This window comes from Dipodomys spectabilis, unplaced genomic scaffold, assembly GCF_019054845.1.
Source record: "Dipodomys spectabilis isolate Male_0828 unplaced genomic scaffold, ASM1905484v1 ptg000026l, whole genome shotgun sequence".
Taxonomy (NCBI): domain Eukaryota; kingdom Metazoa; phylum Chordata; class Mammalia; order Rodentia; family Heteromyidae; genus Dipodomys; species Dipodomys spectabilis.
In genome coordinates, this window is record NW_024870703.1 from 3,254,319 (window position 1) to 3,269,021 (window position 14,703).

Sequence of the window (14,703 nt, forward strand, 5' to 3'; positions counted from 1 at the left end):
GTTCATGAATGGCCTTAGTAAATAATATAAGATGTATATGAAATAAAATGAGTAGTAAAGGAGTAATAAGATTATATCAGTCTATGATATAGATTTCTCTCCTTTGTAATATGATATGAGTTCTTTAGATACTATTAGATACTTTTAAGGCAACAGGATGCATTGAATGGCAAAGATGAATGAGAATTTTCCAAGGCAAACTTAATCTGTAACCATCACTGATCTGGAATATTTTTTAAATGTTAGGGGCTTACCTAGTAATGAAATGACTATTGCAGTTGGTAAGCACATGCGTTACTTTTTAATAAGTATCAGGCTATATATCATTTTCCATAAACACTAGGATTAGTGGAGGTTTCTGTTCCTCTATGTCTACTCCAACACTCAGTTCAATTGCTCTACTTAATCATAACCATGAAACAATTTCGGTAACAAGTAACAAGTAACCACACAACAATCACCTACTGGTAGTGGTATTCTACTGCAGGTTGCGTGTGCATTTCCCTAAGGATGCTGAGATCCTTTTCAGTTTATTAGCGATCCATACATCTTCTTTGATGATAAATTTGCTCAACTAATTGTCCTATTTGTATTTTTTGCTTATATCCTGTGTCCATGTCCTTTACCAACAACATCTTTCAAATGTTAAATCTGTATGGAATGTCATTAGTTAAAAGTCCTTGATATAAACTTGAACAGCTACTTTAACAGGACTTTAAACTACCAAGCTTCAATGACCTAGCCTTATTTCTGAGTCTGGAAGTAAGCATTTTCTGTCCAAACTCAGATTTTCTCAGCTACTTCTTGGCTAGGTAATCTCTTATAAATTGCTTAAATTCTCTTTTATAAAATGTAGTGATACTGGTAGCTGCCTCATAGTGACTTTGTAGGAATTAAGGGATTTTATATACATAAAACACCCACAGGGAATGTTTACACTCTCTATGGTGTTATTTAGTAAGTTCATTGTTATTTACACACTCCTGAACGTTCAGTTTATCTGTGATGGTCTGATTAGCATGGCCAGCTATGAGGAAGAGGAAACTATGTTCCTGAGGTTTAGAGGAAAGAAATTATGGGAAATAAGTGGAGATCTCTGGCCAAAGAATTACTAACAGAAACATCCAATGACGATTAGGATAGCTGGGTTCAGGGTAAGGAACATAGTATATTTTACCATTTCCCTCCCAACAGAGAAGTTTACTTGAATTAATCAGTTTATTTATTTTGAACCTACTTGAATGGCCCAGGCTCAGGTTCCAGCTCAGGTAGTTTCACCTAGCATTTGTTACCATTGCTGATGATCTATCAGAAGGCTTTATGGGCTATGGCATAGTTTAGTGGGGTATATCACTATACTCTGTAGAACGACATACTAGAACCTAGAATGTGTGAGGCACTGAGTCGATTCCCAGAAAAGGAAATTGAATTATAAAAGCCTTTAACCATACAGCACAGCTTAGCACTGCATTCCATTGTGTGTTATTAGTATGTGCGCTGGAGGGAAGGAACTAACCTGCACTCATATACAAGGTACAATGTTGGGGACATCAAAATACTTGGAAAAGATTAAATGGTTAATGAACCAGATACCAGTGGCTCATATCTGTAATCTTATCTACTCATGAGGCTAAGATCTAAGGATCAAGGTTCAAAGCCATTGGGGGCAAACAAATGCAGAAGACCCTTATTCCAATTAAGCATCAAAGAGCCCAAAGTGGAGCTATAATTCAAGTGGTAGAGAATCAGCCTTGAATAACAATAACAACCACAAATATAGAGTAAAAGCACAAGGCCCTGAGTTCAAATCCTAGTACCTGTACACACACATTCACACACAAAGGTTAACCCATCCATCTGTAGATCTGTGATAAAACAAATTATTAATGTTTTATGTATAAAAGCAGTGAGGCAGAGAGCAGTTAAGTGATGAGCTCTGGATCTCACAGCAAAACCAACTGGAAGATCCAGAAGTCCTCTTGACTGTCATCGAGATGATATCTAAGAAATGCTGGAAGAGAGAATAAGTCATCTGGAGCAGCTTCATAGCTATCCATCTTAGCTCTAATTTATAAACCAATTCATTTTCGTTTTTCTACTTCAAGTGGCATTTTCAAGGCAGTGAGAGAACAGTTTGAAAAATTGTATGACCATGGTTCTTTTTTTTAACTATAGCATAAATATTAATTCTATGATTTATCTTTTTTTAAACCTGAAATTCATAGAAATAATTTTCCTTTATATGTTTCCTTGATATAGTTATCCTAACTCTGCCCATGGTGGCAAGTGTAGCTGAAGAGCTTCAGGGGATGTTTTCATATACATTATCAACTCTCATTTGCTTTGTCTGGCAATAGGTTGCTATAGATGTTGTAAACACCAAGTACAAATGAAAGGGCATGTGCCTCAATTCCCTTTCTTCTCCTCCACATCTCAAGTCCCTGCATCCTGGTATTCATTTGGTTAGATTGTGAGTGAGTTGTTATGAGGAGTTTCACCATTTGAACTGCTTCCTGCATATACCATCTTCCGGTTAACACAATTGTGTACACATATGAAGAGGAGAAAGAAGGCAGTAGAATGCAGCCACAATATTCAAAGCATATCCAATAAAACTAGGAAAATAGAGGGGATGAGTGGGCTTGGGAGGGATGGAGATGAATGGTGAAAGCAATGATATTGATTAAAATGCATGGCATTAAAAAAACTGACATGTTGAATGGTATCCCCTTTATGAAACCACTTAAAGATAATAAAATATAATTGTTAAAAGACATGTTTATCATTTCCTGCATACATTAATGCAACTTTATATGCATGATCTTTACCTCTTCAAAGACCCTGTGAAATCTACATGGACATTTAAGATTTGTGCATGGTGAGCCTGCTAGAAGTAAGCTATAAGTCATATATTAAAGGAAATTTACTGGTAGACAAATTATTTGATGTGTGAAAATGATTATATTGTAGATGGTGCAACAGAAATGTAATTACCTTAAATAGAAGGGTGAGCCAAACTCTGACCTTGCCTCAAAGAAGAAAATTTAATTTTCCTTACTATGGTGTTTATAGATATGAAAGTTTTCTCATACCTATGTACTAGTGGTTTTAAAGTGTAACGACCATACAACACTGCTCTAACTGAACTCTGTGTCCCACTAATTCATCGAATGAATCTCTAAACTTCAGTGTAACTGTGTCTAGAGATGATAGGGCTTAGAAGGACCTAACTAAGGTTAAATAATACCATGAGGTACAGATGATAGAATTGGCATCCTTAGAAGAAAAGATAATAATGAACTTTCTTACAATATCTCTGGTGCTTTTCCCCTTCCTTCTTCCTCTCACCTTCTCTCTGCTATGTTGGTACAATAGGAATAAATCAACCACCAAGCCAAAAAGACAGGCCCCCACCTAGTATAGTAATTATGGAACTCTTCTCTCCTCTCAGACTTGTTAGAAATCAAGTTAGATAATTACCCTCAGAATTGTTAGAAAATCAATTTTTGTTGTTTAATAAGTCAATTAGCCTATTGTATTATGTTATCACAAGATCAGTCTAGTAAGTTAAGAATTTTAAAAAAATCTATTTCCCAAAACTCGATACAAATTAATATCCACATACTTTGTTGTGGAAAAATTTAGAGACGGACAATAGATGAAGAGCTAGATAAAAGAGTTGATTGCAGATTTCATTAAGGCTTTGAGTAAGAGCTTTAGTGACGTTAGTGCTTTCTGAATACTATGATATCAAATATTAATAGATCCCAAATTATTGCAGAAGATAAGAGCTTAGAAGTTCAGGTGCTTGATGAAAGATTTATCAACAGCACACATTCTCCAGAGAAGCCATTATGACCAATGGAAATTATCTTCTCAGGTATTTAATGATTTCTTCAATTGTCTAAGATCCAGAGTACAATTTCAAATCTCTAAAAGTGGTCATTAACCATTACCATTACCTAACCTGAAAGTAATAATTTTTTAGAAGTTTAATAAGAATAAGACAAATTGTCAGGTACTTGTGGCTCACAGTTGTAATCCTAGTTACTCAGGAGGCTGAAATTTGAGGATCAAGGATCAAAGCCAGTTGGGGCAAAAAAAAAAAGTCCTTGTGACTTTTATCTCCAATTTACCAGCCAGAAAGCTGGAAGTAGAGCTGTGACTCAAGTGATAGAATACTACTAACCTTGAGCAAAAATGTTCAGGGTTATCACCCAGGCACTTAGTTCAAGCCCAAGGACTAAAAAGAAGCAGTCATCCATTTGTATACTACAGAGTATAAAGGTAAGAACTGGATGAAAGAAGAAAGACCAGACATAGCTGGGCTATACCAATAACACTGCAGAAAGTCAGGCAGAAGGCAAAGGCTACAAAATGGATGCTATATCTAATCTGATTATTTCCCAGTAGGAAAGTTACATATCTATAGACCAAGAGGAAAGTAAATGCACACTAATTACAGATATAAACATGCTGGCAATCTGTATTGAATGGCTCCATTGGAAAGCTTCTTAAATGACCTAATATGGTGAAGCCTCCCCAAGGGTGAGAGAAGTTTCGACACCAAGTGTTTTGAAATATTCATGAAACTATCAAGTACCAGCGACTGTGATTTTGCTGTATGCTCTATGGCAATGTGAGAGCATCCTTCTCCCTTCTACTCAGGCAGTTCTGAGAATAACTCATAAACAGCCTACCCCAATTCTCTCCTTCATTATCATCCATCATGCTTAGCTATTTTAATTTAGCACTGGCTGTATCTTGCTGCCAGGAGGGCCTGGGTAATTCCACAGTGACATCACTGATTTCTAGAATGTAACCACAACATTCACATGATGCAGTTAGAGGGCGAACTAAAAGGACATTTTCTGTGTTCGCTCACAAAACCTGTGAAATCTCAGAGCAGTCCTTTGTTCAGGTGTTTTTAAACTCCTGCATGCGAAACGTCCCACAAAGGTGTGGGGAGGGTGAGTGAAACCTTATATATAAATGACAGAGTGCCTAAAAAGTCCACAAAAATTAAAAAGTATGCTAATACTTTAACTCTTCAAAAATCATTTTTCATTAAGAGCCTATATATTCCAGACAAGTAAGCTTTCCATACTCAGTTTAATTTTCAAGAAAAGCACATCTGGTCCAATAGACAACCACTTAAACACACTGTCTAACATAAACATAAAATTCAACTGATAATCTCTCTCTCCTTTATCTCTCAACTCTTGACTTTCTCTTCCTATCTTCTCTCCCCTCCTCCCTTCCCTTTCATCTTGTCTCCCCCTTCCTTTCCCTTTTTCTCTTCCCTTTCTTCTCCCTTCTTTCTCTCCTTCTACCTTTCCCCTTTTGTTCACATTCCTTTCTTCTCCCTTCCCTCCACCCTCTCTCCTATTTTGGCCCCTCTGTAGTAAAACATTAGACGAATTAGAAGAAACATACATTATTTTGGGTATCTGGTGGAAAAAAAAGCAATGGCTTAGGGATCAACTATGTCCTGTCACTTAATAGATGCATTATTGACAAGTCACTTAACTCATCTGATTATACGTAAAGCAAACAACTTAATTTGATAATCTCTAAAGGGCCCTTGGAGACCCAGGAATAGTAAGTAATGTATGATTCCTGTAGGTTTATTTGAAAATTATCAAGGGCTTGATAAGGTTAAATATCATCTCATTTCAAAAATAATAAAATGTGTATCAGTTTCATATAAAGGTGTTGTCATATTTGTGTATATGTGAGCATATCAGTGTAAATAGATGTATATAGATACAGAAACATGACAGCTTTAAAGGTCTTTTGAAAGAGATTTAACATTTAACAATGTTAAATACCAAAATTTGACATTTTCAACTGTAACCCCTCACCTTGACACTAAAATTAAATAAAAGGCAGTTTAAAAAGAATAGACAACTGAGAAGACAGTAATGTGTCTCAAAATTCAAGGGTCATAGTATACAACTGTGGGTTGCATTGCTAATGTATATATAGGACTTCTATCATCGTTCTCTAAACAATGTAGTATAACAACCATTTACATAGCATCTGCACTGTATTAGTCATTATAAACAATCTATATTATGTGAGAAGATATTCCTAGGTTATATGCCAGTCATACACTATTCCATTGTGTATTGGGTTATGTGAGAATCTGTGGGGTTTGATATCTACAGGGGTTCCTGGTACCAGTGTCCCACTAATATTAAGGGACCATATATTAAAAATAATAGTGTACTGAAATATATGGATGGAAGATAATATTTCAGTAAAACTTCAAAGAAGCAATTAATTACTCAATGTAGGTTGGAATAATGAAAGAAACCGAAAAATGAACTTTACAACTTTGGCCAGGGGGAAGTAGGGAAAGAAAAAAAAAAAAAAGAAACCTTCATGGTATACATTTCAGGAGTTAGGGCATGGATAGATAGAAGTTTAGGGGCAAAACAGTTTAAAGGAAATGGCAAGATGTTAGAAGATTGACATAACAGACTGGTGTAAAATTTGGTGTTTAGTCAGATGGAAGAAGATAATCTGGAAGGCTAGGTGACCTCATAAGTTCCTATGATTGTCCAGCATGAAGTATTGAGATCACTTAGGTCAGAAGCCTTGGAAAATAAGTTAGGGCCATACCAAATTCCTATGGGACTTAGTAGAGACCCTACCACCAAATTCTAGTTTTCTTTCCAGTGACTTCTTCACTGGCAATAATACCTTAAGATGGAGTCTTGGCCTATTCTTAGAGTGCTTGCTTAGCATGAGCAAGGTCTTGAGTTCACAATAGGAAAAGCAAAACGGCCAAGTATATCTCATTTGGGAGTAGTCTCACATGCTATTTTGTTAGCTTGGAAATTTCTCTCTGAGATATTCCCATGCTTCTCTGATGACCCTTCTACCCTTCTCATCACAAGCCATTGCCTTCATCACCATATGAAAACATGACATAGGTTTTGTCTTAGTGTGTTTGGGTCACTTTAACAAAATAACATTGATACTACTTAGCTTATGAGCAACAGAAATGTGTTTCTCCTAGTTCTGGAGGCTTAAATGTTCAAGTTCTACATGCCAGCATGATCAAATTTTGAGACTTTCCTCCTGGGTTTCAAACTGCCACTTTCTGTCTACACCCTCACAAAGCAGAAGGGTCTCAGCCCTTCTAGGAGGGCACTAATCCCATTCACGAGGCCAGAGGTCCTGGACCTAATCACCCTCTTCCCCCCCCCACCCCAACCTCAAAGGCTCCACACAAAGCCATTATCTCTGCAATTAACATTTCAACATAAGAATCAGGGGAGGGGCATAAGCACATGCCTATTTGCATAAATAGTAACTCTTTCTCAACCAGCATCTGGATTCTACAAGAAGTTAACTTTTCATTCTCTGGGATGAAAGAGAAGTTTGAAGATAATTATAAACAGGTAGACATATGATACTGAGGTTCAGGAACAAAAACCAGGTCTAACTTATGGTAGTCATCTAAATAGGAGAAACTGGTAAAAAAAAAAAAAAAAAATGACATGGGAGCTACTTAAGAGAATTCCATGCTATAACCATTCCAACTCTGAAACTTCACTTGATCTGTGATCAATTTGAGGAAGCAAATAGTTCTTGATCCATACTAAAGTCTCTTGGCATCATTATGAATACCAATTCCAATCATCCTTGTTCTAGGTAAGGCATGTAAAGAAGAATGAGAGTGTGCACTGTCCAAGATATAAGAAATTGTTATAATCCAACAAATAAATGGCATGTATTAACTTTCATACAGTTTATCTTTATTTCAAAATGTGGTAAGAAAAAGCTCAGATATCTGAGGATTGTGGTTATTAAGTTAAGCCTATATTATAATTAAGATAAAAAAAATGGTATTTTATTTTTCTTGTTTCTTGATTCATAAGTCTATAAAGGCACAGAGGCTTCCAGAGCCCCTGATATATTCTATCTGGCCTTTTTTTTTGTTTTCTTTTGCCAGTTGTGGGTCTTGAACTCAGGGACTAGGTGCTGTCCTTGAGCCTCTTTGTACTCAAGGCTGGCATTCTACCACTTGAGCCACAGGACTACTTCCAGATTTTGACTGGTTAATTAGAGGTAAGAGTCTCATGGGGATTTTTCTGCCCAGATTGAATTTGAACCTCAATTCTCAGATCTCAGCCTCCTAAGTAGCTAGGATTACAGCTGTGAGCCACTGGCAGCTGGCCTATCTGGCCCTTTATAGGAGAAAAATCACTAGCCTTTGGTCTATAGACTAAAGGATCTTTTACATGTAGGAAAGCAAATAACACAAAGCTATTCATAGTGACACTTTTTTACAAAGCCAAAAAGCGGTTGAAGAGGGGGGAACTACTCAAATATCCAGGAAAATTCAACAACACATGCAATGGAATATTATGGAACAGAGAGGCAAATAACAATTAAGTCCATTTTCAGACACTTCAAAAGCAACCAAAACTAATTTTTTTTTTTGCTTAGAGGTACAATCACATGCAAAATGCTAAAATAAAACAAAATGTGATTATCACAAAAGTCAGCTAAGAAATGGAAGTGAATTAGCATTTTTCTTGGCATCCATTTAAAAAGTACATTTAATTACCTATTTGTTTATTTATCCAGTCATTCATCATGTTACTCTCAGGAAGTATGTATCTGTCATGTATTATTTGGGGTCTGGGTAAACATTAAAAAAAAGAAGCTCAAGTCTCAGTTCTGACTGCTTCCCTACAACAATATAGCTATGCACAGATAGTAAGATAACGCTGGTAGTGATGTTACCAAGAAAAAAACGAAGTATGGCCAGGCAACAGAGAGAGAGGCAGAGCCGTTTTTGATGAGACACCTAAAAAGGGAGGCTCTGAGGAGAAGCCCTGTGAGCAACATTCAAGTGTGAATGAGTGATCACTCAGACTGGAGACTAAATGATCCCTGGGACAGCTTGAGACAGCAGTGCTCTAGTTAAGAGGCAGGGGAGGAGGGGAAGTCAAGGGGACTTGAGGTTGGAAAATGTCTGGATGGAGTATCTGGAGAGTCTTCTTCCATGCCCTCTCAGTTTGTTGGAAGTGCTCAGTTTTTTGCGGGTGTTGTCCTGAAGTCTTTCTTTTCGTTCTGGATCTTGGATAGAGATCACTGCCAGGTCCTTGTCCTGTGATGCCCTTTCCCAAATCTAGCTCTGGAGAGAGAGCCTCACCATTGTCCAATCTCTGTCACATTTCCAGACTCTGATTTTTTTTTTCCAGTCTCAGTATTTGTCAAGTACAACATTTTAAAATATATTTATAATCATTTCCAAATAATGTATACAGTGAAATGATCATTTCACATGCCCAGTTATGTGTAAAATGCATCTTGATCAGAGTCACCCCTGGATTCATCCTCCGCCCCCCTTTTCCCCCCCCTATACACCTGTCCCTTCAGAAGATATTTCAAATGAAATTCTGAATACACCCTCAGTTTACAAAAAGTAAAATGGGCCACGCCTGACAGACTAAAATTTGGAACAGTCAAAGAAACACGTAAAAGAAGTCAGTTGCTAACAGGTCACATCTGATAACCATCCCATCTGATAGGTAAGCAGTTAGCATCAGCTTGTGCTATGGCTAGCATCCCCTGCCACTCCGCTGTGAATTTCTGCTACTTTGTCCAGATGCCATTCTTAAACACTTAGTCAAATACACATTCCCCAAACTAAGGTACTTAGACCATATGGTTGATGATTTATCCAGAACTACTAATTTATTTACTTGAGGTTTTTTTTATATGAGTGTGTCAGGGATGGCTGTTATACCAATTGATTAAAAAGGATAGACAGATGGTAACAGCAAAATGAAATATAAAGGTTAAAATATTCATGCCCATGATAGCTCCTCTGACTGAACACAAATCCAGAGTGTTTTCTGACTGCTATTCTCAAGTTGGGAGAGTGTGGGGTTTTTTTAAATTATCTTTTCTAAAATTGTATTTATTGTGATCTTTCCATTTTCTCATATTCATGATTCTTCTGCTCCATCAGATTGGCTTTATTGGTCATCCATTACTATCTTTATATGTCCTTGCCTTTATTTGGGTGAGAGAGGTACTTGTTTGCTTACCTTCATCTTTGTTAGCATGCCATCCTTCAACATCTTCCAGGACCAAATTCCTGTTGTTGATCAACTGAATCTCTTCTCCATCTCCCTGGCTCATTACCTATCTTTCCTTCTTGTAAACCTATAGTGCTCACTGTCTTTGGATGAACAATTAGTAATAATGCCTTCTGGTTAACAGTTAACTTTTTGTTCATAGGTTTTCTCTTTTATAAAAAAAGCTGCATTCTTGCTGGTGCCTGTGGCTCATGCCTATAATCCTCAGGAGGCAGAGATCTGAGGATCACAGTTCAAGTCCCTGAGGATCTTATCTACACACACACACACACACACACGACCAGAAGCAGAGTTGTGGCTCAAATGGTAAGGCACTAGTCTGCAGCTGAAAAAGCTCAGGGATAATACCCAGTACTCAGATCGAGTTCAATTCCAAGACCACCATTTTAAAAAGAAAAAGAAAAAAAAAAGCTGTACTCTTTAGTGTTCTGTGTGTATGTCATCTAGGGCCCACGATATGCCCAGTTCTTTGTCTCTAGTACTCAAAAAGTATTTGTTAATTGATGAAAAAATAGTAGTATTTATTCCTAGTGAAAACAAAGTCATGTTTAAAGGAATGTAATGATTTCTTCTTAAACAAAGCACCATAATGTGAATACCATTAACAGTGGCCCTAGGGGCTATAGTTTGTGCTGTATTATTTTTCTGTTTAAAAATTAATAATCATGTAACATAGCAGCTGCCTTTTAAACTTTATTGGCATTGATTGTGGCCCATGCTGGGTTGTAATAGATAACTTTGAGTTGGGATTTGATGCTGTAGTAGCAGATGAAGATAGAAAGAACTGAAGGTTTTATAAATAACTCCAAACAAAAGAAAATAAATTAATATTGTTATTTTGATCTTCATAAAAAAGGAAGATATATCAACAACAAAAGCCAACTTAGAAACTTTCACTAAATAAAGAAGGCACTTTGTGACACCGACTTTTACCACATGAAATCGGAATCAGAACTCCTGAATCTAGGTTTGTAGGTATACCCAGGGTGCTTCCTAAAGTCTATTTGGTATTCCTATAGAAAATAAAATTCAGGGGAATTTGTCAGATGTCTATGTACTTCCTTTGCTTTTCAACTCCTCTCTTTTTAGTCCTTTCACTCTTCTCTTTTGTTTCCCATGTCCTCTGGGGCCTTCTAGATGATGGAGTTTCCTGTTCTGCCTAACTTCACATATTTACATCAGCCATTCTTTCTACCAGTTGCCAGACTGACTTCTTCCCTGATAGGTCTGCTTCAGTTAACAGCCATGTTCTCACACCATATGTGGTAAGTGTCCCAGGAGCGCTTGTATTTATTTTCTGTAAACCAGAGACTACTTGACAAAACACTACCCTTTTTTGCACTATAGAGCAGGGAAAGGAAATATTTGGAGATCTCACAGGTTCCTTATAAGCCACCACCTAGCCTTTATTGGAAATAAAGATATATCTTGATCATAAATTAAGGATAAAAGCATTTCAGGCATACTTTCCCCTGACTAATGAGAAGTAAACATAAGATTTACCACTGTATTTTATCACTACATTCGAGGTTTTCAAGGGACTCAGACTCTAAAGCTGTAATAATGTATTTTTTTCACTGAGTGTCTGAGTTATTGGCCCACATGTCACCAGATTTTATATTAATTTACTGTAGATTAAATGCACTAAAATTCTCTCCACATTGAAATTTGTATTTTGAATTCCTATATTAACCAATACCTTTTAAAAATACCTGATTTAAAATATTTTGATATTGGGGTCTGTGCGGATTCCCCATTTCTTTTAGGCTTCAATATATCTCTTTATTTGTATCTGAAAACGTGTTGCTGCTGATGGTATTCTTAAACAATATTTGCTGTGACACTAATAATACTTCGCTTTTTGCTGACTGCCATATTTGCTGACTGATTAACTGGCTGGTTCTATTTCTCTTTTCTATCCATATTAATTCTTCATTTATCCCAAGGAATTTATGAGTCAGAAACATCAGATGAAAGGTATGGTAACTGGCATGATTTAGTGTAGTATAAATGATACAGAATTTGGATCTTGGTATATTTGTTTTCATTCTTTATGGATTTTAGCTTTCTACTTGGCTTGCTAGAAAAGTTCCAAAAAAGAGATGGAATCTGTTGAGGAGTCTCTATTTAAAAGAAGTTCTCTGGTGTGGCTGCTGCTTCTCTACTAAAACTTGCATAGAATTTTTCAGTGGTTTGCTGTCTCCACTCCAAGTACAATGATATAGACATTTAGCTAAATAAAGAACCAGGGCCACCCAAAGGTGTTGGCCAGATGAGAAACACACGGCACTGTCCATGTGTTACCTTTCAACTTTGGATTTATTTGAAAAAATGAATCTGGATTCATGTAGAAAAAAATTACAGTTTTTTTTCTTTTTTTTGTACTTTTTTTTAAATTGTAAAAATGCTGTACAGAGGGGTTACAGTTACATGACCAAGGTAATGAGTACATTTCCTGTTGAGCATTGTTGCCTCCTCCTTTGTTTTCCCCCTGCCATCCCTTCCCTCCCACCTCCACAACTACATCATCCCAACCCCACCTCCATCCCCCCACCCCCGCTGAAGTTGTAAAGTTCGTTTTCAACATAGTGTTTTGTACATCTCATTGTTACAATGGGTCAACCTATATCCTTATTTAAGCATTTTGTTTTTCCCTTCCCCTCTCCTCTCTTCCCCTCCCCAAACTAGAGAAGTGTATAAAGATGCAGGGCACCAACATCAAATACAGTGAAAATAGGGGTTATACAGTGGGGGAGGAACATACAAAGCTACAACAAAATCACATCGTACATTATAACTACATCAGAAAAAAATAGCAAGCAAGAAAAAAAAGATATTTTGTCCATATCTTGGGGTTCATTTTGCTTAACATCATCTTATCTTCATATGTACATAGCTTTTGACCTTTTCTGCTTGCCCTATACATGTATAGTTATTGCAAATAAGGGAAACCATGGGACCTATGTTTCTTTGGGCCTGGCTTACTTCACTTAATATAATTTTTTCCAATTCTTTCCATTTCCCAACAAATGGGGCAATGTCATTCTTTCTGATGAAGGCATAGAATTCCATTATATATACCATATTTTCTTGATCCATTCATCTACTGAAGGACATCTGGGTTGGTTCTATACCTTAGGCATGGTAAATAATGCTACAATAAACATGGTTGTGCTGGTAGCCTTAGTATGGCCTTGTTTGTGGTAATTTGGGTAAATGCCCAAAAGTAGGATTGCTAGGTCATAGGGGAGCTCTCTGTGGAGTCTTTTGAGGAACCTCCATACTGCTTTCCAAAGTGGCTTAACAAGTTTACACTCCCACCAACAATGAAATAGGGTTCCCTTCTGGCCACATCTCCTCCAGCATCTGTTGTTATTACAGTTCTTGATTATAGCCATTCTAACTTGGGGGAGGTGGAATCACAATGCTGTTTTGATTTGCATTTCTTTAATGGCTAGAGAGGTTGAGCATTTCTTCATGTGTCTATTGGCCATCCTTCTTTCCTCTTCAGCCCACTTATTTATGTAGGGCAGTTGTTTCTTTGAGGATTTGTTGTTGGGGGATTTAATTTTTTGAGTTCTAGGAATATTTTAGGTATGAGACCCTTGTCCATTGTATGGCTAGTGAAGATCTTCTACTGATCTTTCTAGCTACGTCATTTGCCATGCAGAAGCTCTGCAATTTCATGCAATCCCATTTGTCCAACCTTTCTTTGATTTGTTGTGTTTCTGGGTCTCTTTTAATAAAATTTCAGCCTGTTCCAAGGAGACCTAGGTTTTCTCCTATTCTGTCCTGTAATGTTTTCAGGGTATCTGCTTTTTTCGGGTATCTGCTTTGACTCTGAGGTCTTTGATTCATTTGGAGTTGATTCTGGTTCAGGGTGATATATAGGGATCTAGCTTTAGTTTTCTACAGGTGATTAACCAATTTTGCCAGCACCATTTACTGAAGAGGCTGTCTTTTTTCCATTCCACATTTTTAGCTCCCTTATTGAAGATTAGTTGGCTATAGGTCTGTGGATTCATTTCTGGGTTTTCAATTCTATTCCGATTGCAGTTTTTTCTCTGCATCAATGTAGTCATCATTGGAAATGTGACTCTTATTTCACACACTATAGAAGGGTTTCACAACTAAGAATCATAAGTTGTCACCGGAAAAGAAGACATTTTTTTTAAATAATAACTACAATGTCCTGCTTGGTTTCTTTAGGTTTGTTAGAACAAGTGAAATTATAAAATCATTGTGTACAGGGATAGAAAATAAAGAGGTTTATATAACTTGTATGCAAGTCACTTTTTTTCTTTTTGTTTTCATTATGTCTAAGTAACTATACATAGGGGTTTCAATCTAACATGTCAGTTGGATGCATCCTGATATCAGTACAATGTCAGTACAGGTCATTACAATGCACCTTGATCACTGTCAGCCCTCCCATCGTTCTGCTACATCTATTTATCCCTACACATCCCCTCAAATTATATGGTTACACTTCTTTTAAAATTTAAAAATGTATACAAATTATCTCCTACTCAATAAATATTCATACATAGTTACCACTTTCGAATAGCTTAGAATT